This window comes from Macaca thibetana, chromosome 10 (assembly GCF_024542745.1).
Source record: "Macaca thibetana thibetana isolate TM-01 chromosome 10, ASM2454274v1, whole genome shotgun sequence".
In the NCBI taxonomy this organism is placed as follows: domain Eukaryota; kingdom Metazoa; phylum Chordata; class Mammalia; order Primates; family Cercopithecidae; genus Macaca; species Macaca thibetana.
The window spans coordinates 90740180-90763562 of NC_065587.1; the positions used below are offsets into that span (position 1 = coordinate 90740180).

Sequence of the window (23383 nt, forward strand, 5' to 3'; positions counted from 1 at the left end):
GTAAAGCCTGAGCCAAACAGTGTCATTTGTACCCCTTAAGTAATTTCTCATCCCTCACCCTCTTCCTACTCTTCCTCCCTTCCAAGTATTCAATATTTATTATTCCACACTCTATGTCCATGTGTACACCTTTTTTTTAGGCCCCATTTATAAGTGAGAATATGTGGTAGTATATAAATATATTCCATGGAATGCTACTCAGCCATAAAAAAGAGTGAAATCATGTCTTTTGCAGCAACATGGGTGGAACTAGAGATCATTATCTTAAATCAAATAACAGAAAGTCAAATACTACCACATGTTCTCACTTATAAGGAGAGTAGAGGAAGACAGATTACCTCAAGAATCTAGGATATGGGTGCAAAAGGAAGGATGGAATCTTCACCTCCAAAATGCAACACCACCCTGTTTTATCTAAGTTATCTAGTTTACCAGCATGGAGTTATTTGTAGTATGTGATAGTACAGTATAGTATACATTTTCCCCCTTTTAGTATCTAAATGGTTTGTAATGATTTCCCCTCTTTCTTTCTTGGGGTAATCTGCCTTCCTCTACTCTCCTGACATGTACTTTGGGCAGATCCCACCTCCAGGTACAGAATGTGGATGGCAATTCCTATGGGCCAATCTGAGCGTTGCTTTCACTTGGCTGTCCTGATTGCTTTGAATGGAGAGAGGAAGGCGAATCAGGCAGACACAAAGCATTTTGCTGAGATTGCTGACACTATATAAACCCTGCACTCTCAGGGAGCAGTAGAAATCTTGAGAATGGATTCATTAGAGTGTAAGGCAGATGTGAAACATGGAGAAACCAACTTCTAATGACAGCTTGGAGCATCTGGATCTAGTCCCAGACTTTTTAGCTATGTGAGTCAATACTGTCATTATTTTTTCTCTTTACTTTTCAATTAAATCAGTGAATCGGATTTTCAGTTAATAGCAACCACCAGTCTTAAGTGATATGATAGCCTATGCTTTGTTTTGTTGAATGTGTAAGTCTCTCAATGTTGGAAAATTATTTTCCACCTGTAGTGGTTAGATTGTACTAATGATGTGTATTCCATAGTCTTACATCTGCTACTATTTTTATAGATAAAAGGCTTTACAAGCTTTTAAAGGAGTAGTATCCATCTTCCATTTTGTTTAAAAACAGAACAAATATATAAAAACAGATAATGGTATGAGTACTGCAGTTGAAATGCAGTTAGGGATTCTTGAGCCTACTTGGTCTTTATACCTCTTTCCCTGTTCTCCATCCCTATGTGGCATCACAAGAAATCTTAAAGCCTGTAAAATATGGAACATAAAACACTGTTCTGTCATTTATCATACAAACACGGTCACTTTTGAGAATAAAAGAAGACATTCTTAATAAATTTATTCTGGGGAAAAGGCTTAAACAGGGGTGATACCAGGAAAATTGGGACACGTGGTCATCCTGGTTCTATACCACAAGAGTTGAAATGAAAGGAAAGTATGGTTAAGTCAGAAGAAATGGATTCCGGCCCCATTTCTACCATCCACTAGCTGTGTATTCTTAAAAAGTTACTCAACCTCTCTGAGCTTCATTTGTCTTCATTAGTGTGTCAGAGAGAATAGTAATTACTACCTCACTGGAGGTTGTTGTAGGGTCATAGTTATGAAAGATCATAGTTATGAAAGTGCTTTGTCAACCATAAGACACAATGTTACTAGTGGCTTTTATTGTGTGAAATAACTGATCTAATTATGATTACTCTAACAATGTGGTTGTACTTAACTTTACACAATAGATGAATTCTCAGAAAAAAGTTGAGTATGAATGGTTTTGCGAATTGCCTCTTACTTAAAAAGCTCACTGAGAATTGTCTGAGAAATTCTTCTATAAGTTCAGAATTATTTTGTAGAATAAAAAGTTACCCCATGCTTATATCTTATATATCAGAATTTGCTTTTAAGCAAAACATATCCCTAATGTCTTCAAGGATTTGTCTCTCCAGCTAAATGTGGAGAATGAGGCATTTCATAAATGTTAGGTTACCTGGTCAGGATGCAAGCTGGGGCTAGGGTTGGAGGAGGAGGCCCTTTTCGGGACCCAATATGGCCATGAAAAAAAAAAAGACGACATAAATTCTTGCAAAGCAGGACCCTGTCGGTTTAATTTATTTCACATTTGCCCTGGAAGCAGGAGGCTCCAGTGGGCTAATGAGTACGAGATGCTGTTGCAGACAAGAGGCAACCTACACATGCTGCTTGCATGACTGGCACCCAAATAGGCTTGCTTAGTTGGTGAACTGTCAGGTTTCCGATTCTTTCGATGTGTCTGTAGCCTTGGTCTGGCCAGGCCTGCCTTGTCCTCCTGGATAGACATTTAGGAAATGTGTCCTATCCCCATCAGCACAGTCATGCACCGGTCTTCTTTTCCCATATGTGTGTGCCGCCATCTGGGACAACTTAGCCATTGTCTGTTAGGGCCTTTGATGCTTGATTATAGGGAAAGAGGAAAACATCAGCTACAATAGAGCAATCTGTTCTGTTTGGGACATCAGTACAATCTTTTATCCTCTTTTTCTTTTTTTCAATGCACATATTTTTGATCATCTTCACATAGGGATGAATATTGGTAATGGAATGTATTCTAGAATTCTTTCTCTTGAAAGGAATGAATCTCTCCACTTACCCTTGTTCATAAAATAGTTTTGCAAATATGATCTTGCTGATAAAACACTGATTCCAGTTCTCTTTTCCTCTTTTTGCTTACTGACTGCCCAAAGAATCTAAGATTTCAAAGCATAAATGCTGATAACATAGTTTTTCCATTGCTTTAGCTCTGTATTTCCACAGAATTTGTTTATTGTTTTCAGTGGTAAAACTTTCATCTTCAACAATAGTTAGATTAATTTAAAAACATCTTTACAGTGGTATATTGTAATAGATACTAGCAAATTTTGTGCAGAAATGTTGTTGTATTCAGATAGAACCAAATTTATACTGTACTATTAAGTGTATGTGTTAAGTAGGGGGTGACTAAGTTCCAAGGTCATATATACTTTGTAATTTTATTTTGGTGGAAAAATAATAAATAAAGTGATGTACACCAAATAATTACAAATCATGGTCTCTGTGGGATAGAATCACAAAATGTTTTTCTTTCTTTCCCTTCTTCTTTTTTGCTCTCCTTCTCCTCTCCTTCTGTTTGCTTATTTGCATTTTTGAATTATTTTATAATAAAATTGCATGACATTTGTAATAAATCCCACTCTATAAAATAAGTTTAAAAACATAAAGGAAAGTTTAACAGTCTATGAACTTAATCTCCACCCAGAAATGGAGTGCTGTGGTAGGGCCCAGTCAAGATGACAATGGCAATGGGAAGCTGGAGTGACAGATGGCACACGATGGCAAACAGCCCATACACGTTAGTGCTTTCTGTGGAAAATAATTTTGTATAACTATGAATATCTTTTATAATTTAGGAATTTCTACATTATTAAATCAGGATAGCCAGTACAGCAGAGATACAGGTATCCAATATCCCTTTCATCCTTCTTCCTTTAGTAATAGTTTATCTGAGTGTATACTGAGTGTGGTCCCTCGTCCAGAGGAACCTCTAAGTGCTGGTGGCCACATGCTAAACTTATAGTCAGAGGTATGTGAATGGCGATGGTGGATATCCCCTCTCAGTCATGCTCATATCTTTCCTTCTGTCCCTTGTGCTCTGCACATGGCAGTGGGTGCTGAAGTAGCCACATGAGACCAGGAGGTGCAATCTAATCACTGAGGACAGCAAAGAGAAAACTAAGGAAGTTGAGTCCTTGATGCTGTTGAGCCACCACATCAGTTCAGAATTGCCTAAGCCTATGTATTTAAGCAAGTGAGAAAGAAATCTTATCTTGTTTAAGTCATCATTGGTAGGGTTTTTTTTGTTATAACCATTGAAACTATATCCTAATAATAGTATATTAGTATAATTTTACAATATATAATAATATAATTTTATAACAATATGTAGATAGAAATATGTAAATATATGGATGGATGGATCTATAGATAGATTGATGAATGAAGGGAAAGGTAGATGGATAGATGAATGAATGGATGAATGGGTGGGTGGATGGATGGATAGATGGATGACAGATGAGTGAATGGTGGATGAATGGATGGATAGATGGATGGATGAATGGATAGATGAATGGATGATTAGATAGATGGATGAATGGATAGATGGATGGTGATATGGTTTGACTGTGTCCTCACACAAATCTCAACCTGATTGTTTCTCCTAGAATTCCCATATGTTGTGGGAGGGACCCAGGGGAAGGTAATTGAATCATGGGGGCCAGTCTTTTCCTTGCTATTCTTGTGATAGTGAATAAGTCTCAGGAGATCTTATGGATTTATCAGGGGTTTCTGCTTTTGTTTCTTCCTCATTTTTCTCTTGCCGCTGCCACATAAGAAGTGCCTTTTGCCTCCTGCCTACAGCCCTCTGGAACTGTAAGTCCAATTAAAGCTCTTTTTGTTCCCAGTTTTGGGTATGTCTTTATCAGCACTGTGAAAATGAACTGATACAGATGGATAGAATGGGTGGACTCAATATTGTTACCCTTCCTTTTCTCCACCCCATTTTTCTACCCTCTGCAGGAAGATCCCACCTTACTTCTCAGTCTAAGAGAGTGGCAAGCATTGCTGGGCTCTTTCCACACCTGTAGTGCCTCAGTTTTCTGAAACATAGATTGTGTGTTTCTAATCTGGCAAATACTTGAAAGAAAAAAAAATCCTTTTTAAAGCCATTGTAAACAGATATTACTTTAATTTCAGCAATTTTCCTTGGTAAAATTTGGGTAAAATTGAAATGTAAATAACTGGTTATGTACAAATTGACTGCTTTGAGGGCCAAACCTGTATACCTGGTCGCCTGCACGGATTCCATGAGGGTTACTTCCTGTGCCGGTCCAAGTGCACAGCACAGGGCAGAGCATCATGAACACATAAAAAGAAGGGAAAAGTCAGAGAGAGGGAAACTGAACAGTGAAGATGCAGAGGAGTAAGAGAGTCCTGGGAACAAGTAACCAGAGAGGGAGTTGAGGCAGCACTCAGCCTAGAGGGCATGATAGGCCAAGGCATAGAGTTAGGAAGTGTTGAACACTGGAGGCTGTGACAGTGAGGGCAGCTGGCTTGGCTAAAGGAAGAGTTTAAGTAGGAAGTGCAAGGAAAAGTCCCTAGAAGGCTGAAGGCAGGTATTGAGCCACCATGGATAGACAGAGGATGCCATCTGAATATTATTTCTTCTCCACATCAGGACTGTAGCTCTGTTAAATAGATTCCAAACCTCTTGTTTTCATGCAGATGTCTTTTTGGAATTGTGATAGAACATGAGGCTATAAAATTCTAGGCACAGTGTTCTAAAATCCTCAAGACAGACTAAGCTTTGCATACATGGTGTCAAAACAGGCAGGTCAAACCACTTTATTGCTTGCATAGCAGACCCCTTCCCAGCCAGGAAGCAAAAATCATAAGCTGTTTTTCTGCTCCTTTTCCTGCATAGCATGGTGGCTGGTGTTCTAGCTCTCATTTAAGTTCCTCCTACTTAAGCGGTGGAATCCAAGTAATTGATCCAGTATCATCCATCACCACCCTTCTTGTCGTTGTGGTCTGCCAGGTTGTTGAGGGAGTGTCACATCATCCCAAAGACTGTGGTCCCAGACCTGCTGTGCAGAGGCTCCAAAACCATGCTCTAACTGGGCTTGCACCAGATTGCCAAAGGGGCTTTCTCTCCCTCACTGCAGAATGTGCTGCTTCCTTTTTCCTCCTTCCTTCTGACCGACAAAAGAAGCCCCTTTCTGATCATTAAATGGCTCTGTTAAATTATACCCTTTAGGGCATTTTAGTTTTGCTGGGTGAGGGAGCAGGGGTAGTCTTCACCTTTTCTCTCTTTCCACATAATGGCAAGGGCAGTTCCTCAATGTCCTGAAGCCTCTACTGACATTTGGACCCTAGGTCCCTTCTCTCTAGATTGAGCAACAGATGTGACCTATGTTTTGTAGGGTTTCGCCATGCAGATAATGTACTAACCTTGCTTACACAAAACCACATTGGTATTTGTGTAATTTTTGATTGGTTGGCTCAGTAGGCATCGGATCACTTGTTGCGGGGTGTTGGGGGCGGGGCTTGTTGATGCACAGATAGGGAGGTTCCATCGCCAGTGTTTCTGGTTCAGAAGGTCTGAGGTAGAGCCTGAGAATTTGCATTTCTAACAAGTTCCTGGGTGAACTGCAGAATTGCATTTTAAGAACAACTGTTCTGGAGCACCCTTGCCTTAATAATGCTGCAGAGACTTCCTGGGTCGGTCCTGGTATCTTGTGGCTCCTCTTCTGCTGTGTCGATTTTTGAACAGCACGTGGAGGAAAGATGCCCTCTCCAGGGTGTGGTGAGGAGTGAGGACAATGTGAGCATGTCTGAGCTATAGTGGGCATGGGTGATTCAGTGAGGACTGACTGGACAACAGTGTCCCTTCCTGAGAGCATCCCAGCAGGCCAGGCAGCAGAGCTATTAAATAAAAATCCGTAGGAAACATTGACATTGGATCCCTCCTGAATGTTTGTTCTACAAATGTGGAATGTTTGTCTCATCCAGAAACCTCAAAATTACTTTGCCATTAACACCTGTGTGAGTGGCAGGGCTTGCATCATTAAGATTGCCGGAGGAAAACGTTGCCTCGCCTTGGTTGAAGGAAGCATTAAAAATTAATGAGGTATCAGTACTCACAGTTTGATAAACTATGAAACACCTTCCTTATGCTTCCGCTTTTTCAGTTGCCTAAACCTCTGATACCTCTATATAAGACATTTTAGAAGACCAAATGTCAACTGTAGAGCTATGAACGTCAACAGAAAAATGAAAAAGAGAAAAAAAATTGCATTTTCTTTTGCAGAGGATTGGGGAAATACAATGACATATTTTATATTTTTTATTTGAAGGGTCATGTGGTTCAGACCACACATGGGTGTCTGCACTTTCTGCTTATACCAAGTGAATCAGATGGGATGGTAAGAGTAATTTGTTGGAATGTTTTAGCAACAGTGAGGGTTACAAGCAGATGACCTGGGAGCTGGTCTCTGCTGTTTACTCCTCTGGCTCTGAGATGCCTTCAGGAAAGTTCTGTGTTGTGACACTGACAGCTTGCCTCTAGAATGCTGTGACATGCCACCTGGAAGCTTTGTAGGTCTGGAAATATTTACAACGTGTGGACATTCAGCATTAGACTGTATGTGGCCATTCTCTCTGTCATAAGGGAGTATATGCAAAAAACCCTCAGATGTCTGTTCTGCTCTGTGGTCTGGTCTGGGACAATTTTGATGAGCTGGCAGCCTAGGACCACTAATATTTTCTTAATTCTTATTTATAGCTGAAAGCTCTTTATGGGTGCTCTTCAGGGGTATGTTTTCAGTGTTCTTGGTCAGTTGGTAAGTGTTACAATAATAATATCTCTCTTGAATTTGTAACTATTATGCATTATATGTGGCTGCTATGAAGATGGATACTAATTGTTGTTCTCAGATCTTTTCAACATGAGCTCATTTACTCCTCAAGGCAATCTAATGAAGTCAGTGCCATTTTTATCACCATTTTACAAATGAGGAAACTGAGGAACTGTCTGTAACTTGCCCAAGGTCACACAGCTGGTAAGTGGTGTACCCAAGGCTAGAACCCATGCTCTTAACTACATGAAACTACTGATGGCTTTTCTGATGAGCTTTGACTTATAGAAGCCACTTGCATCTACTCACAAGCTTGTTATTGAACCCATTGGGGTCAAAAGCACTTGTGTGTTTCTGAACAGAGAGGTGAAGTGAGTGGGCTCATCTTAAAAGCTTGTTTTCATTGCTTTAGAATCAAGGACAAATGCTTTAGTAAAGCCTTCTAGGACTTTTCTCAACCTTTCTGAGGTTCTCTCCCAAGCCTCCCTCCCTGACCACACAAGCCTGCCCAAAGCATGCTGGGGACATGATACTCTACACCATTGCTCCTAGGTCTCTTCATCTAGAGCTGGCTCCTGTCTCGCACTCTCCTTGCACACCTTTGCTGGGGTGAATTATGTTCTAGAGCATCCCAATTTGAGTGTCAGATTTAGTTACACATACATTGAGATAATAGTCCCTGAACCCTGGGCAACCGGCATGTTCTGGGGCTGCTGGAGCCCTTGTTCTGGCCACTTCCAGCCATATAAACCTATGTTTTTCTTTGCTGAGGAACTGATCTGCTTGACTGCCACATCTGGGCTCTGTCGAAGACCATCAGCAAACAGAAGAGAGAGATGGGGCATTTCTTTCTCCACTCCCTCCCTGCCTTGGGATCACAGTTTCAGCAGCAGCTGCACCCTTCCCTTCTGGTGGGCACTCCTGCCTGCAGCCCTCTTCCTTAGCTCCTAGTGTCTCCTAGGGCAGTAATAGCTCCAAATCGCTCCAAGCTGCTGTTCGTCTCTGGGGGCCTCCCAACCCTTGTTGGTTCACTCTGCCTACATTCTGTCTGCTGCCCCTTGGACAGTGTTTCTACATTTGAACCATATGGGTGAATTCCATATTCTTCTGGGACCCTGACCGATGAAACTCCTTCCTCCCAAACTATGTCTGAGCTTTGTCCTCCAACTCACAAATGGCCACTAGCAGATTTTCCTATTCAGCTCACACAGCCTAGGTCCCCACTTATTGGATGGAACACAAGATACCCTTTAAATCACTTGAATCACAATGCAGACTTAAGAGCCCATCAAATTCTTGGGAAGGGGCAATGTTGGATTCCTTCTCCTCCACTTTCCCACCATACTCCCTTTGTGGCAGATCACAGGCATGTGTACAGTATAGTGCAGATTCTCCCTTTATCTGAAACACAACCCAGGGGCCTGGGTCTTGTTTTACTTCCCTTAATGTCCGTGTGGTTATTGTTGCACTTGTCTTCACTGGTAATCTATCAGTTCCACTAGAGGAGAATGGGTATCTCTAGGGCTAGTTCAAAATAAGTACTTCTTAAGTGAAGGAAGGAAGGAAGGAAGGAAGGAAGGAAGGAAGGAAGGAAGGAAGGAAGGAAGGAAGGAAGGAAGGAGGGAGGGAGGGAGGGAGGGAGGAAGGAAGGAAGGAAGGAAGGAAGGAAGGAAGGAGGGAGGAAGGAAGGGAGGAAGAAAGAAGGAGGGAAGGAAGGAAGGAAGAAGGAAGGAAGGAAGGAAGGAAGGAAGGAAGGAAGGAAGGAAGGAAGGGCGGGCAGCTGGCACAAGTTGGGGTCCATCGTTTAGTCACAGAACAAACAAGCATAAGTGGTTCCCACCCTGATCCTCAAAAACTTTAAAATGGAGCAGTCCTCCTTTTATGGGCCCTGAAGCAATTCAGAGGCCTCGCTCTCTCTTTGATACACTTCCCTCATTGCCAGGTGACAGTCTGGAGGACAATGAGGCATTGAGTACCTTGCCCCAGCTGGGCAAGCTGCTGAGCAGAGAAGTCAGCATTCCCGACATCCCGCCCGGCGCTCTCTTGACTAAACCACATGGGCTGTTTTTCTGTGCTCTTGCTTGGACCACTGGGTTCTTCTTGACTCAGACACCACTGATCCCTTTCCCGGGATCCACACCCACCTGCTCCCTGGAGCCAAGTTTTGTGAGGCGTGTGGCTTTTTTTGGAATGCTCAGTCACCTTGGAGTTTCTGCCTCATCTCAGGACAGGAGGATTTGCGTAGATAAATTATCACCATGGGACACCAGTGTGTGTCCCCAAGCCTTCAGTGCAGTTCAGACACAATGGATTTTCTGCAGCTCACTTTTGTTATGCATGGTGAAGAGGAAGTAGAAATCCAAATTTTCAGAATATAAGCCTTCTTCACAGGAAATGTATTTTGGAGCTCACTACACCATACAGGCTGCTGATTTAATACAACCAGCAAATGTGCAAATCTCCGAGGAATGGCAAATGCCATCCACCTTCACTCTTTTCACCTTCCTTCTCCTCCTCCTCCTCACCTTCATTTTTCAATAACCCAGTTATTTGTTGGTGCATATAAAAGTAAACAGAAAATGAATAAGCTGTGAACTTTGAAGGAGAATTTTTGAGTTAGAAATCTGAAGGGGGAGAAAAGGCCACAGAAACAGGGTAAACAGTTAAGGCAAACATTTTAGACCAAAATAGCCAGTAGACAGCAGCTGAGAATGGACCTCACTGCTGGTAAAGAGGCCAAAGTGGATTAAATTGATCAAAACAGTGCTTGGGAGATAGCAAGGAATTTTATTTTTTGTTATTTCTCTTCAAAAAGGCAGGATGGAAGATTAGACTTCTGTAAGAACAAACGTTTGAAACTTTTCTATCTATTGCTACTGTTTCTGTGCTTTGCATTTGATGTTGGTTGTGAAACGTGTTTTTCTCAGTATAGATATATATATGTATGTGTATACTTTTATACATATACATACACACACACACACACATATATAGATATATATTTCCTTTTCTTGTTGAACCATGATAGTAAAAATGATTAGTGGAGTTGAAATCTGCAGCAATGCATAGAACGCTTTTTCCAGTGTTTAGGATAGCTGAAATATGCAATAATTGATTTTAACATGTGCTGTAATTGGTTCCATATGCATCGCTGTCAACTATGATGCATCATAATTAAACTGACATGTTCAAAAACTGGCCACTGAAATGAGCACTCCCTGAATTTTCCAACTGTGCGCAGCTTGCTGCTTCTCCACTCCCTAGCTTCTCAATAAGGAACAGCATTGCCGGGTTTTATTTTGCTGCTGGTCTCCTCCATGTTTTATCTATTTTTCCCCCTCAGATTTTAAATGACCTCCTGGAGTGGATTCAGGCTCTTTCCTCACCTCACATTATTTCAGCAGTGTTGGATCTATATGCAATTTCCTAAGTCATCATAAATCAGATCTAAACTCATGAGAATGGTCAAGAATTTGATATAAAATAAGACACAGGAGCAGATCCATAAAAGTTCCATATTTTAGTTCCTCCATCCCCAGTTGAACCATGCTTGAACTCTAATTAGAAAATTCACTTGGAGGAAGAAAGCATAGTATATGACACACGTTCACCTCTGGTTCCCTATCGTATAAATGACAATATTCAGATATTTGACCACCTTTCTGCTTATTTCTGTGATCATCAGAATGTATATGAGTATCCAGGATGATCTTACCTTGAAAGCCTGATTATCTTTCTTTTTTCTTGTGTAAAAGCAATCTGATATCATTGTAAGGGCATTGAACTAGGATCTGGGGCAGCTCTGTTACTATTAATAGTGTTAGTAAAGTCCTCTGGGTGTTAGCTTTCTCCTTGGTAAGATTTATGGAAGGGATAATACTCTTTCTACTGTCATCTCAAGGTTTAGCCTGATAGAATAAGATAGAAGCAAGATTGAATAGTGTGGCTTTTGGTTCCTGAATCCGTGTTCTGAATTAGCATGGGTCATGTCTGTGTTTGGACTTTGGGTTACCATAATCTGCTGTTTTAATTTCACCAAGAACTGCATCCCCCTCAAATCCCCCGGTGTCACACCTTCTCTAATCTGTTAACCACATAAATGGGTCCTGTGATGGCAAAATATTTAATAACAAACGTTAGTTTATCATCATCCATGATAACTAGATAATCATTAGTTATCAATGATACATCATCAGGATGTATCATTGCTCTGAGGCTCCGTAAGGCCAATACTGGGAGAAGGGACATAGCAGCCATCTCTCCACTATTTCCACTGGGAACACCAATCTCCCACTCATTTTTTTCATGGGTCACTGGTAAGGATCCCTAATTTCAGTGACCTTTTTGTTGCTTAGAGCATAGTTCTGTGACGCAGACGTGGTTAATCATAGTGTCTCTTCTGTCTGTCTGTGGAACATAGTCCATGCTGTAGCAGAATAACCAAGCTGGACCCACCAGGGTTTTCTCATGCACTTTGAAAGCCAAAAGCTATGAGGTAAGATTCCCCCATCTCCTCGGAAATGAGCTATGAAGACATAAGCCTGGCGACACTGGGCCGCAGGAAGAAAGCTATGCTCTCCACTGTGTAAAGGAAGGATAGATTGAGCCCCACACATGGGAGGAGTGGAACTGAAAATGCTGATTAATGACTTTGGAAACTGTCAGGTGATTTGTGGAAGAAAGAACTTACTCCACATCCTACTGGGATCTTATTTCCTGATTAAATTCCTTAGGAGGCAAACTTTCTGGAGCTAAGGAAGTGATTGGGAAGGGAAACTGGTTCTTTATCTTCCTGCATCCTCTCATGTTTTATTTTCTGAAAGGGAAAAGTCACTATTTCATAGCCAAGGCTAAGCAGGGATCTTGCTGCTACTTCAACAGTCATTTCAACTGGAGTCCTGAGCCTACTTTTCCTTCTTATTTTGTATCTTTATTCTTACTGGATCACCTCTCCTTTGGCTATCAGAATATTTCTCTCCACCCCACTCCCTGGTCAACACGATCTTGGAGTCAGAAGACTTGCCCATTACTTTTGAGCAACGTTTGGATGGTGTGTAGTGCATCTGCAGTGGTTCTCAAACCGAAGGTGCATCTTAACACCCTAGAGAGCCAGTGAAAACACAGATTGCTGGGCCTGACCACAAGAGGCCCTGATCCAATAGGTCTGGATGGGGTGGAGAGTCTGCATTTCTAATAAGTCCCGAGGTTGTACTGAGGCTACTGGTCTGTGGAGCACACTTTGAGATCTACTACTGAGATGAATGCCAGATTAGATTAAATGTTGTGAGACTCAAGTCTTGGCCTTTGGGCAATACCCAAAGCCTCTGTGGGCTTCACTTTACCTATTTATAAAATGGATGATTTGATTAGGTGATCTCAAATTTTTCTTTAAGATGCCTCCAAGTCAATTAACTGATCACGAAGTTCTATTTGGAAGGACTGCACTGTCATGACAGTTTTCTTTTTCCCTTTGAGACAATTATAGTTTAAAAAGACAATATCTAATTTCTGCAGAAATTGTGGAAGTGGTCAGACAGCAGCAATAGAATAGGGTACATATTACATGCTATGAATTCTAAGGTCCTGACATAATACTCTGCAATTAAGCTTTTCGTCTGGAGGTTGTATACTGTTTTGTAATAATTTGCTCATTAATCAGGCACTAGTTCTAGAATTTAGGAAACACCTGTTCAGTAGCTTCTCAACCACAGTGAAGAGTAGACAGTATTAGAAAAACACAGTAGTGGGACAGTAGAAGTTTGAGGGAAGGAAAAGAGACTCTCTAAGCACAAAGTGTGCTTCTCCACCCCTCCTGCTGCTCCATTCTGAGCTTTCCTGGCAGATCTTCTGGGTGAGGAGTCAAGAGAAGGTTTGAAAGTTTATGTCCGCAGCTAGATAAATATCATTAGTGTAGAGATGGATTGTGGTGGCACCTAGAAGGTCCCACCTAATTTTGAAAAGAGAGGGAGAAAAATAAATGTCTAAAGACATCTTCTGGAGTTTGGAAAGGACCAAAAAGTCATTGTGTCTGGCTTTCCTCTATCACCCCAAGTTCCTGCACAAACCACCTACATCCCAACAGCAACATAAAATGACCATTTTATGAGTGAGAACAGGAAACTGTGGCTATAACAACGCTTCTTTCCCCTTTTCTTTAGAGGAGGAATAAGTGATGGATGTAAAGACAAATATGAAACAGTAATTTAGAAAATAATTTCTTTTCATGCAAGAGCCACTTTTTGAGAACCTGGTGGTATTTAAGAATACTAATCAATGAGTATCATAGAGTATTCATGAGTTGATTAGATACATATGTATTGGGTATCTAACATATCCTAGCAATATGTGAGGCACAAATTAACCAAACAAAATTATTTCTATGTTTCAGGAGATAACAGTTGAGATAGGAAGAGGACAAGTAAAGAGATAATTTTATAAGTTCCAACAGGAGTGAACACAGGCTACCACAAGAGAGCCTTGCAGGTGTGAATATCAGCAAAAACTCACTGTGGAAAGCAGTGGCCTCGAGCATGAGTGGAGGTTGGGTCAGGCAGGAAGAAGGTACTCTTTTCAGACTTAGCATCAGACACAAAGGCTCAAAGAGGTGAGTTCATGAAACTTTGATTGTTAAGTATGAGTGGTGGCTAGAATTGAAGCTGCAAGGGAAAGCATGGGTACCTATTGACTTTATTTTGACTCACTAGTTCAGTACTGGTCCCAGTTCCCAAAGAGTTTGGTTTTTATTCGTGAGATGGGGGTGGTTGATCATGGAATTAACTGATGTCTATCTGTAGCTAAGTAACTGGGTGGGTTCAGAGCCCTTCCTCTCATGGACTGCTTAACTTCTCTCCTGTACATTGTTGCTCTCTTTTTATGATGCTTTTCCTCGCTGCCTAGGCATGGTTTCTCCATTACATCCATCCTCAACCCCTTCTCTTCCTGGCTTTACTTTGAAGCTAACCTCCTTGCCCTAGGTATAAATTCATTTTCCAAATAGATACATATGACTAATGTCTATAGAGAAACATGACATTTTAAAGGAGAAGGAGAGAGCAGGATTTGCTGCAGGTTGCAGAACTGTTTTTCCAAGGGTCTGCCTTTCTAATGTGCTCACAGGTGGTGCTGATGCTGCTGATGCCTGGCTACATTTTGGAGAACCTGGAGTCTTTTTTCAAATGATGGTAGATGAAATTATATTAAACCCAAAATTTGGGTTCTCCAGTGCTCTCCTTTCTTTTTCTTTTTTTTTTTTTCAGACAGAGTCTTGCTCTGTCACCCAGGCTGGAGTGCAAAGGCATGATCTCAGCTCACTGCAACCTCCACCTCCCAGGTTCAAGTGATTCTCCTGCCTCAGCCTCCCGAGTAGTGGGGATTACAGGTGCACACCAACATGCCCGCCTAATTTTTGTATTTTTATTGGAGAAGGGGTTTCACCATGTTGGCCAGGCTGGTCTCGAACTCCCAACCTCAAGTGATCCTCTCGCCTCAGCCTCCCAATGTGCTGGGATTACAGGTGTGAGCCACTGTGCCTGGCCCCATGCTCTCCTTTCTAAAGGGGAAGAACCTTTTTATAGCAGAGGAATCGTTCTTGAAGGACCCAAGAGTCTTTTTGCTAGACTTCCTATTCTTATAGTTATTTCTAAAATTAATTCTTTCTGGAAAACAGAATAACTACAAGATAAAATCTACATCCTGAAAGGGTTGAACCCATCTTGAAAATGGCAAAATCTCCATCCTGGTGATCACTGGCACCATCATTCCCAGCATAGCCATCATTCTATGGGATCCTGGGCACTGCTTGGCACTAGGAAGGTGAATGACTTTAAATTATGATTCCTGTCCTCAAGAGACAAGTCACATTGTTGAAACGCTGACATCAATGTACAAAGATTCATAATCATAAAGGGTAACTCTTGGTAAGTCATTATAATCTTATTAATTGTTTCTAGTGGTAAGTCACATCAATGCTGCATTTTTCCAGGTTTCAGAATTTGGCAGGCATTGAATATGTCACTGTTTGGGTATTACTAATGGAAGAAGTGAGGTTTCCTTTTTAACTGTGTTTAGTATTTTGCTTTTGGCTCCAGAAATGTCATAGAAACACCTGACTTGGACATATTTCTAGAGACTATCATTTTACATATAAAGTTTAGTATGTTATTTAGACTGATATTTTATAAATCATATTCTGGAATTAAGCTGAGTAAGGCCAAGAAGAGAAAGGGTTGAGGATGGATGTAATGCAGGAACCATGCCTAGGAAGCGAGGAAAAGCATTATAAAAGGACAGCAACGATGTAGAGGACAGAAGTTAAGCAGTCCATGAGAGGAAGGGCTCTGAACCCACCCAGTTACTTAGTTGCAGATGGACATCAGTTAATTCAGTAATCCACCACCCCATCTCATCAATAAAAACCAAACTCTTTGGGAACTGGGACCAGTACTGAACTAGTGGGTCAAAATAAAGTCAAAAAGAAGCCCACTGCAAGAAATACTCCTCTAAATAACAAATTTTGAGAAACAAGTAATCACACAGACACACCATGTGCTGTTATCTTTTCAGCACTAGCTCTGTGTTATGGTACAGTTAGGGAGAGGATGAGGAGGGCTCTTTTTTGAGCACATTTCCAACAGTCTTTTCATGGTATGCAGTAGTTGTTTACAACAATGTTTCTCACTTTAATGTGCACACAAATCATGCAGGATCTTTTGAAATTCACATTTAGACTCAGTGGGAGCAGGTGGGGCAGGAGCCTTGCAGAGGTGATGGGCTCCTAGGCATGCCAATGGCCTGTCGTCCTTGGATTGCACTCTTAAGTAGCAATGGTTTAGAATACGGTAAAAATATGTTAGAAGGGGCATTGTGAAAGCATGGGGGTTCATCTGTTCAAGAAACAACAATGACAAAAAATGGTGATTAAATGCAACCACATCTAAATGAGGTAGCCAGGAGGTAGACCCAGCTTCTCCAAGAACAGGCCACATACCATCTCCCAGGGCTGCCTCCAATGTCCAGCCTGGCTGTGCTCAGGCCGTCAGGGCTTGCTGGACTCTCCTGGCAGGGTGGGGTCAGGACTCGAGTAGGTTGGATGCTGATAGCAGACAGTGTGATTCTCTGGCCTGATGACCCAGAATCGCTCCCAGGAGCACCTGTGCATGGAGCACAGACTGGAATCCCAGCTCTCCCAGGAGGAAGGAGTCATCCCTGGTCTCCCATCCCCCAAATGCTGATTCTGTGTCTGTTTGTGGATGGGTAACAAACAAACAACAAAGGGCCGTCTCAATTAACCTGCCACACAGAGCAGAATACCATAAAAAGTTCCAACTCTCTTTTTGAATGAAGCTTTTTTTATTTTTATTTTTTTATTTTTTATTTTTTATTTTTTTTGAGATGGAGTCTTGCTCTGTCACCCAGGCTGTAGTGCAGTGGCAAGATCTTGGCTCACTGCAACCTCTACCTCCTGGGTTCAAGCGATTGTCCTGCCTCAGCCTCCCAAGTAGCTGGGACTATAGGTGCATGCCACCACACCTGGCTAATTTTTGTATTTTTAGTGGAGACGGGGTTTCATCATGTTGGCCAGGCTGAACTTCAGACCTCAGGTGATCGACCCATCTTGGCCTCCCAAAGTGCTGGGATTACAGGTGTAAGCCACGATGCCTGGCCTGGATGCCACTTCTTATGATGCTTAGAATCTGGTGCCCTTTCAGAAAACTGAAGCCTTGGAGACCTAAAGTTGCTACATTGTTCTCTCTCCCAAAGAGGAAAGCAAAGGGAAGGTCTAGGACAGCACTTTCCAAAATTCAGTGTGCATAGGAACCACCTGCGGAGTTAATATGCAGATTGAGATTTGGTAGTTCTGGGTGGGGTGGGGCCCAAGAGTCTGCCAGGTGCTCCCAACTGGTGCTGATGTTGCCTGGCTACATTGTGAGTAGCAAGGGCAAGCAAACTAAGTGACCCTCTTCAGTGATCTGCAGAGTTGAAGATGAGGCATCTTTCAGGCCTGAGTCAAACTCTCTGGGCTGTAGGCGCCCAGGAGCTGCACAGCTGTGTAAGATTAGAAATCTCAGCGCTGAGCAGGATGGGGCCAGGGCCAGTTAATGGCATCATTTCATTGTAGTAACTACAGCAGGCCAGAGCCAATTGCTGTTTAGTCAGCTTTCCCATGTTTGTTGACTTTGGTATTACTGATTTATTAAAGGAAGAGGAACTGTGTTGGATATCAGAAAAGTGTTAGAAAGAGGGAAGTAGAGTAAATCCAAACCTCTCTCTCTACACTCTCCAAACCCGTCCCCCACGCCCACCCCACCCCCTTGTTGCCAAGTTATGAGATCTTGGGCTGACTTCCAAGTTCCCAAAGTTCAAGTGTGGAAAAAGCCAACTAATCTCCTGGAAAATCTCCTGATGTGTATTTTTCCTTAACAATCTGGGCTGATTTTAAACTTAGCCCACAGTAAACTGTGCTCAACAGGCATTATCATTATAGACACTTGCTGCTGCATTTTCCAAGGATTTCCCCTACCCTGCTGGTATTGCTACCAGATACAGGATGGAATTTGTCAGGACAAGCCATGTATTAAACCATTAATTCAGTTAGTGCATTAGGAGTAGGAAGACTGATTCTCTGCATTATATTTTGGCTGTCAGGCCTGATTTGAGCTTATTTCTCAGTGAGTATTCCATATCAAAGGCTGGGATGGTAGAATTACAGGACATTAGGACTTTCAATCTGGAAGGGACCCTGGAGACCATTTAGTGCTGCCTGCTCGCTTCACAGATGAGGAAACTGTATTTTTCAGTCTTAAGAGCTTGAGCAAATACTCAGCTTTTGATATGCGCATGCAGTTGCCATTCCCACGTATGGGAGTTATGTGTGTGCTTGAAGGGAGTCAATAATGGATCTTTCCTATTTAGTTTTCCTTGATCTTGGCTTTAGCTTCATCAAAGTCTGTCATACACACCCTCTGGACAGCATACATTTTGCAATAATATGCAAATGTCTTGGTTCCTGATAATAGTGGAAAAGAAATGTGATGTTTTACTTAAAAGATACTTTATACAATTTAATAGCAACTGCATCTCTGGCATCTATAACAGATGCTATCCAGTGCAGGCAACTTTTTCAAGTAACCTAGCTGAATTTTAGCTGCTGAAATTTTCTGTATCATTTGATGATCATATTTCATTTCAGACTTTTGAACACGACAGATTGTCCACCTGGATCTCATTTTGCCATATTTTATTGATGGCCTGACTCAGATCTTTCAAGTTCTCACTAACTGACCTTGAAGGAGTAGCTTGTTGTTTAAATTTTATGACACAGAGATGTAAACTGCCTGCAAATTTTGCAACTCAGTGGTGATGAACAAAGAGAACTTTTTATTACTACTTATTACCTACGGTTAAGGAATTAGCAAGAGCTGTTACTTTGCACCCATTCCTGGGACAAAATCCCGAATTAACTTTATAACAAGCACATGTGTAACAAGTGAGAACTACATTTTTTGTTTGCAAATCTAAGCTCAGTGTAGTGCTATTGCACTTATGCCTTCCTGTGGCTGCCCTGATTCCATAATAATGACAGGTTTCTCCCTCCTGGCCTTGTTATTCTGGGTCAGATGGCCCATCACCTGAGAATCTGAATAACATTGGATAGAAACTACAGAGGGAAGACAAATAAAAAATACTACCCACCACCCCTGTCTGACCATGAGAAAAACATTTAACAAATTCAAATTGAAGGACATTTATTCTACAAAATTCCTGGCCAGTACTCCTCAAGGCTGTCCAGATTACGAAAAACAAGAGGATTGACAAATGGCCAGGGTCTCCCAGAGGCTCAGGATATAAGATCACTAAATGTGATGTGGGACCCTGCATAGGACAGAGCGAAGACACTCGAGGCAGCCTTAACGAAGTGTGGACTTTAGTTAATAATGATGTGTCCATATTAGTTCATTGATTGAGTCACTTGTGCCACACTAATGTAAACTGTGAACAATAGACGAAATTGGGCTCAGGGTATAGGTGAATTCTGTACTATCTTTGCAACTTTTCTATAAATCTAAAATTATTCTAAATTTAAACGTTTACTAAAAATAATGCTTGTGCCCATTCAGCCTCTGCTGACACCAAGCGTCTGTGATAGGTCAAGTTTCAGCTCCATTATTTCATTAAATCTTCAGAACAACTTTATGAGGTATTTATTGCTATTCCGATTTTATCGCTTTGAAAACAGAGAAACTGAAGTTCAGGGAAAGTAAACTTTTCTACGTTGATTGAGTTCCCTTGGCTTAAAAATAGCAGAGCTATGATTTTAACCCTCATTTATCTGACTTTAAAGCACACACTTATTTCAGTTCCCCATTTGGTTCTTAGAATCCTGTCCTCAAGAGATGGCGCAGAGGTTGAGGAAATGGGATGGGAATGGTGGGAATGGCCTGCATGTAGCTCAGCAGGACTGTGTCTGGTTTCCTGCGCCATCGAAGTTTCCCAAGGAGGATCATGTGGCCTCTATTTTCCCTAAAGGCTAAGGTCCAGGCTAGCTTTAGGTGAGTTTTCCCATTTCCTTGGATTTCATTGAACAAAAAAATAAATTCTGCCTGCAGTGGCCATGGGTGCAGTGTCTGCCATGTGGAAGAGAAGTTGATGGTTGTAGCAGCAACACTCCAGCTTACCTGGAGCAAAGTAAGTATGGTCATGCTGCATCCTCTTCCAGAATCCCTTCCACTGTCTGTGCATCTGGGTCATTGGTGAGCCTAAGGATGTCCTGAGTCCTGGTTTCTTGAGATTCTGACTCAGTAGATGAGAGGAGAGCACAGAAATCTGCATTCAAAATTGTTTATTGATGATTTGGCTGTGAATCTCTGTTCTAAATCTGAATCTCAGAGAATCAACTCTTGTTCTCACCTCAAGAAAATGTAAAACCAACCTCAACATGGTTGTCTCTTGAGTAGGTAGCATTAATAGACTGTCCAGGCCAGGAGTCCACAAACTATACCTCTGGTTAAATGGCCCACAGCACCACCTGCCTGTTTTGTAAATAAAATTTGATTGAACACAGACATGCCATTTGTTTATTTGTTGTCTATGGTTGCTTTCTTGCTACTATGGCATAGTTGAGACCATATGGCCCTGAAAGTCTAAAACGATAATCTGACCCTTTACAGAAAAAAGTTTTCCAACCCGTGGTATAAAAGACAGAAAGGATCTGGAATAATAATTAGTCACAGTTAAAGGGAAAGGGAGTCCAGTTGCCCTCAAGCTTCAGTGTACCCAAGAATCTCCTGTGATACTTATTTAAAAATGCCACCCCTTGAGATTCTGATTTAGTAGCCTGGGCTGAAAGCTAAGAAATATGCATTTTTAGCAAAGTTTTGAGACACGTGGTCCTAGTCACTAAGAATACGGACCCTGACAATAGCTAGACCTGGGGCCATAATCCTCTCTAGAGGTCTGTGTATGTTTAATTATTATTGCATATTGTATTTGAACAAAGATTTAAAAATAAAACTAAATATCACTTTTATGAACTAAATCATGCCCGACCCCCCTTCCCCCAAAATTCATATATTGGAGCTCTAACCCCCATATGACTGCATTCAGAGATAGAGTCTTTAAAGAAGTAATTAAAGTTAAATGAAGTCATAAGTGTAGGGCCCTAATCTGATTGGACTGGTATTCTTATTAGTAGAGAAAGAGACACTAGAGATCTCTCTCTCTTCTCTGCAGGTGCACAGAGGAAAGGACATGTGAGGACACAGCAAGAAGGTGGCCATCTGCAACCTGACCAGCAAGACCTCACCAGAAACCAACCCTGCTTGCACACTGATCTTGGAATTCTGGCCTCTAGAACTGTGAAACAATAAACTTCTGTTGTTTAAGCCACGTGGCCTGGGGTATTTTGTTACAGCAGCCTGAACTGACTAATACAATCACTAAAGTATCAAAAGGCAGAATTAAAAGCATTATAACTGATCCCGAGCAAGATGGCCGAATAGGAACAGCTCCAGTCTCCAGCTCCCAGCGCGAGCGACACAGAAGACAGGTGATTTCTGCATTTTCAACTGAGGTACTGGGTTCATCTCACTGGGAGTGCTGGACAAACGGTGCTGGTCAGCTGGTGCAGCCCGATCAGTGAGAGCTGAAGCAGGGCAAGGCATCACCTCACCTGGGAAGCCCAAGGGGGAAGGGAATCCCTTTTCCTAGCAAAGGGAAACTGAGATACACAACACCTGGAAAATCAGGTAACTCCCACCCTAATACTGTGCTTTACCAAGGGTCTTAGCAAATGGTACACCAGGAGATTATATCCCACACCTGGCCAGGAGGGTCCCACGCCCACAGAGACTCCCTCATTGCTAGCACAACAGTCTGCGATCTAACTGCAAGGCAGCAGCGAGGCTGGGGGAGGGGCGCCTGCCATCCCTGAGGCTTAAGTAGGTAAATAAAGCCACCAGGGAAGGGGAAGCTTGAACTGGGTGGAGCCCACCGCAGCTCAAGGAGACCTACCTGCCTCTGTAGACTCCACCTCTGGAGACAGGGCATAGCTAAACAAAAAGAAGCAGAAACCTCTGCAGATGTAAATGACCCTGTCTGACAGCTTTGAAGAGAGCAGTGGGTCTCGCAGCACGGAGGTTGAGATCTGAGAATGGACAGACTGCATGCTCAACTGGGTCCCTGACCCTTGAGTAAACTAACTGGGAGACATACTCCACTAGGTGCAGACTGACACCTCACACCTCACACGGCTGGGCACATCTCTGAAACGAAGTTTCCAGAGCAAGAATCAGACAGCAACATTCGCTGTTCAGCAATATTCTATCTTCTGCAGCCTCCGCTGCTGATACCCAGGCAAACAGGGTCTGGAGTGGACCTCAAGCAAACTCCAACAGACCTGCAGCTGAGGGTCCTGACTGTTAGAAGGAAAACTAACAAACAGAAAGGACACCCACACCAAAACCCCATTAGTATGTCACCATCGTCAAAGACCAAAGGCAGATAAAACCACAAAGATGGAGAAAAAGCAGGGCAGAAAAGCTGGAAATTCAAAAAATAAGAGTGCATATCCCCCTCCAAAGGAACGCAGTTCATCGCCAGCAATCGATCAAAGCTGGACGGAGAATGACTTTGACAAGTTGAGAGAAGAAGGCTTCAGTCAATCAAACTTCTCAGAGCTAAAGGAGGAACTACACAACCAGTGCAAAGAAACTAAAAATCTTGAAAAAAGAATGGAAGAATGGATAACTAGAATAATCAATGCAGAGAAGGCCATAAACGAACTGATAGAGATAAAAACCACGACACGAGAATTATGTGACAAATGCACAAGCTTCAGTAACCAACTCGATCAACTGGAAGAAAGAGTATCAATGATTGAAGATCAAATGAATGAAATGAAGTGAGAAGAGAAGTCTAGAGAAAAAAGAGGAAAAAGAAATGAACAAAGCCTCCAAGAAATATGGGATTATGTGAAAAGACCAAATCTACGTCTGATTGGTGTGCCTGAAAATAAGGGGGAAAATGGACCCAAGTTGGAAAACACTCTTCAGGATATCATCCAGGAGAACAAACTACTGTTAGAGAATACTCTAAACACCTCTACGCAAATAAACTAGAAAATCTAGAAGAAATGCATAATTTCCTGGACATTTACACTCTCCCAAGACTAAACCTGGAAGAAGTTGAATCCCTGAATAGACCTATAGCAGGCTCTGAAATTGAGGCAATGATTAATAGCTTACCAACGAAAAAAGTCCAGGACCACATGGATTCACAGCCTATTGTGAGGAGGGGGGAGATGGGAGGGATGGCATTGGGAGTTATACCTGATGTAAATGATGAGTTGATGGGTGCTGACGAGTTGATGTGTGCAGCACACCAACATGGCACATGTATACATATGTAACAAACCTGCACGTTGTGCACATG

The 23383-nt window shown here is 42.0% G+C and overlaps 1 long non-coding RNA gene across 1 annotated transcript; it reads left to right on the plus strand.

The window, feature by feature from the left end:
* Window positions 1–671: 671 nt before the first annotated feature.
* Window positions 672–21340, plus strand: LOC126963555 (uncharacterized). Its single transcript, XR_007729166.1, has 4 exons — window positions 672–866; window positions 15123–15372; window positions 20062–20140; window positions 21185–21340. It is a non-coding gene; the product is annotated as an uncharacterized LOC126963555 (long non-coding RNA).
* Window positions 21341–23383: the final 2043 nt, after the last annotated feature.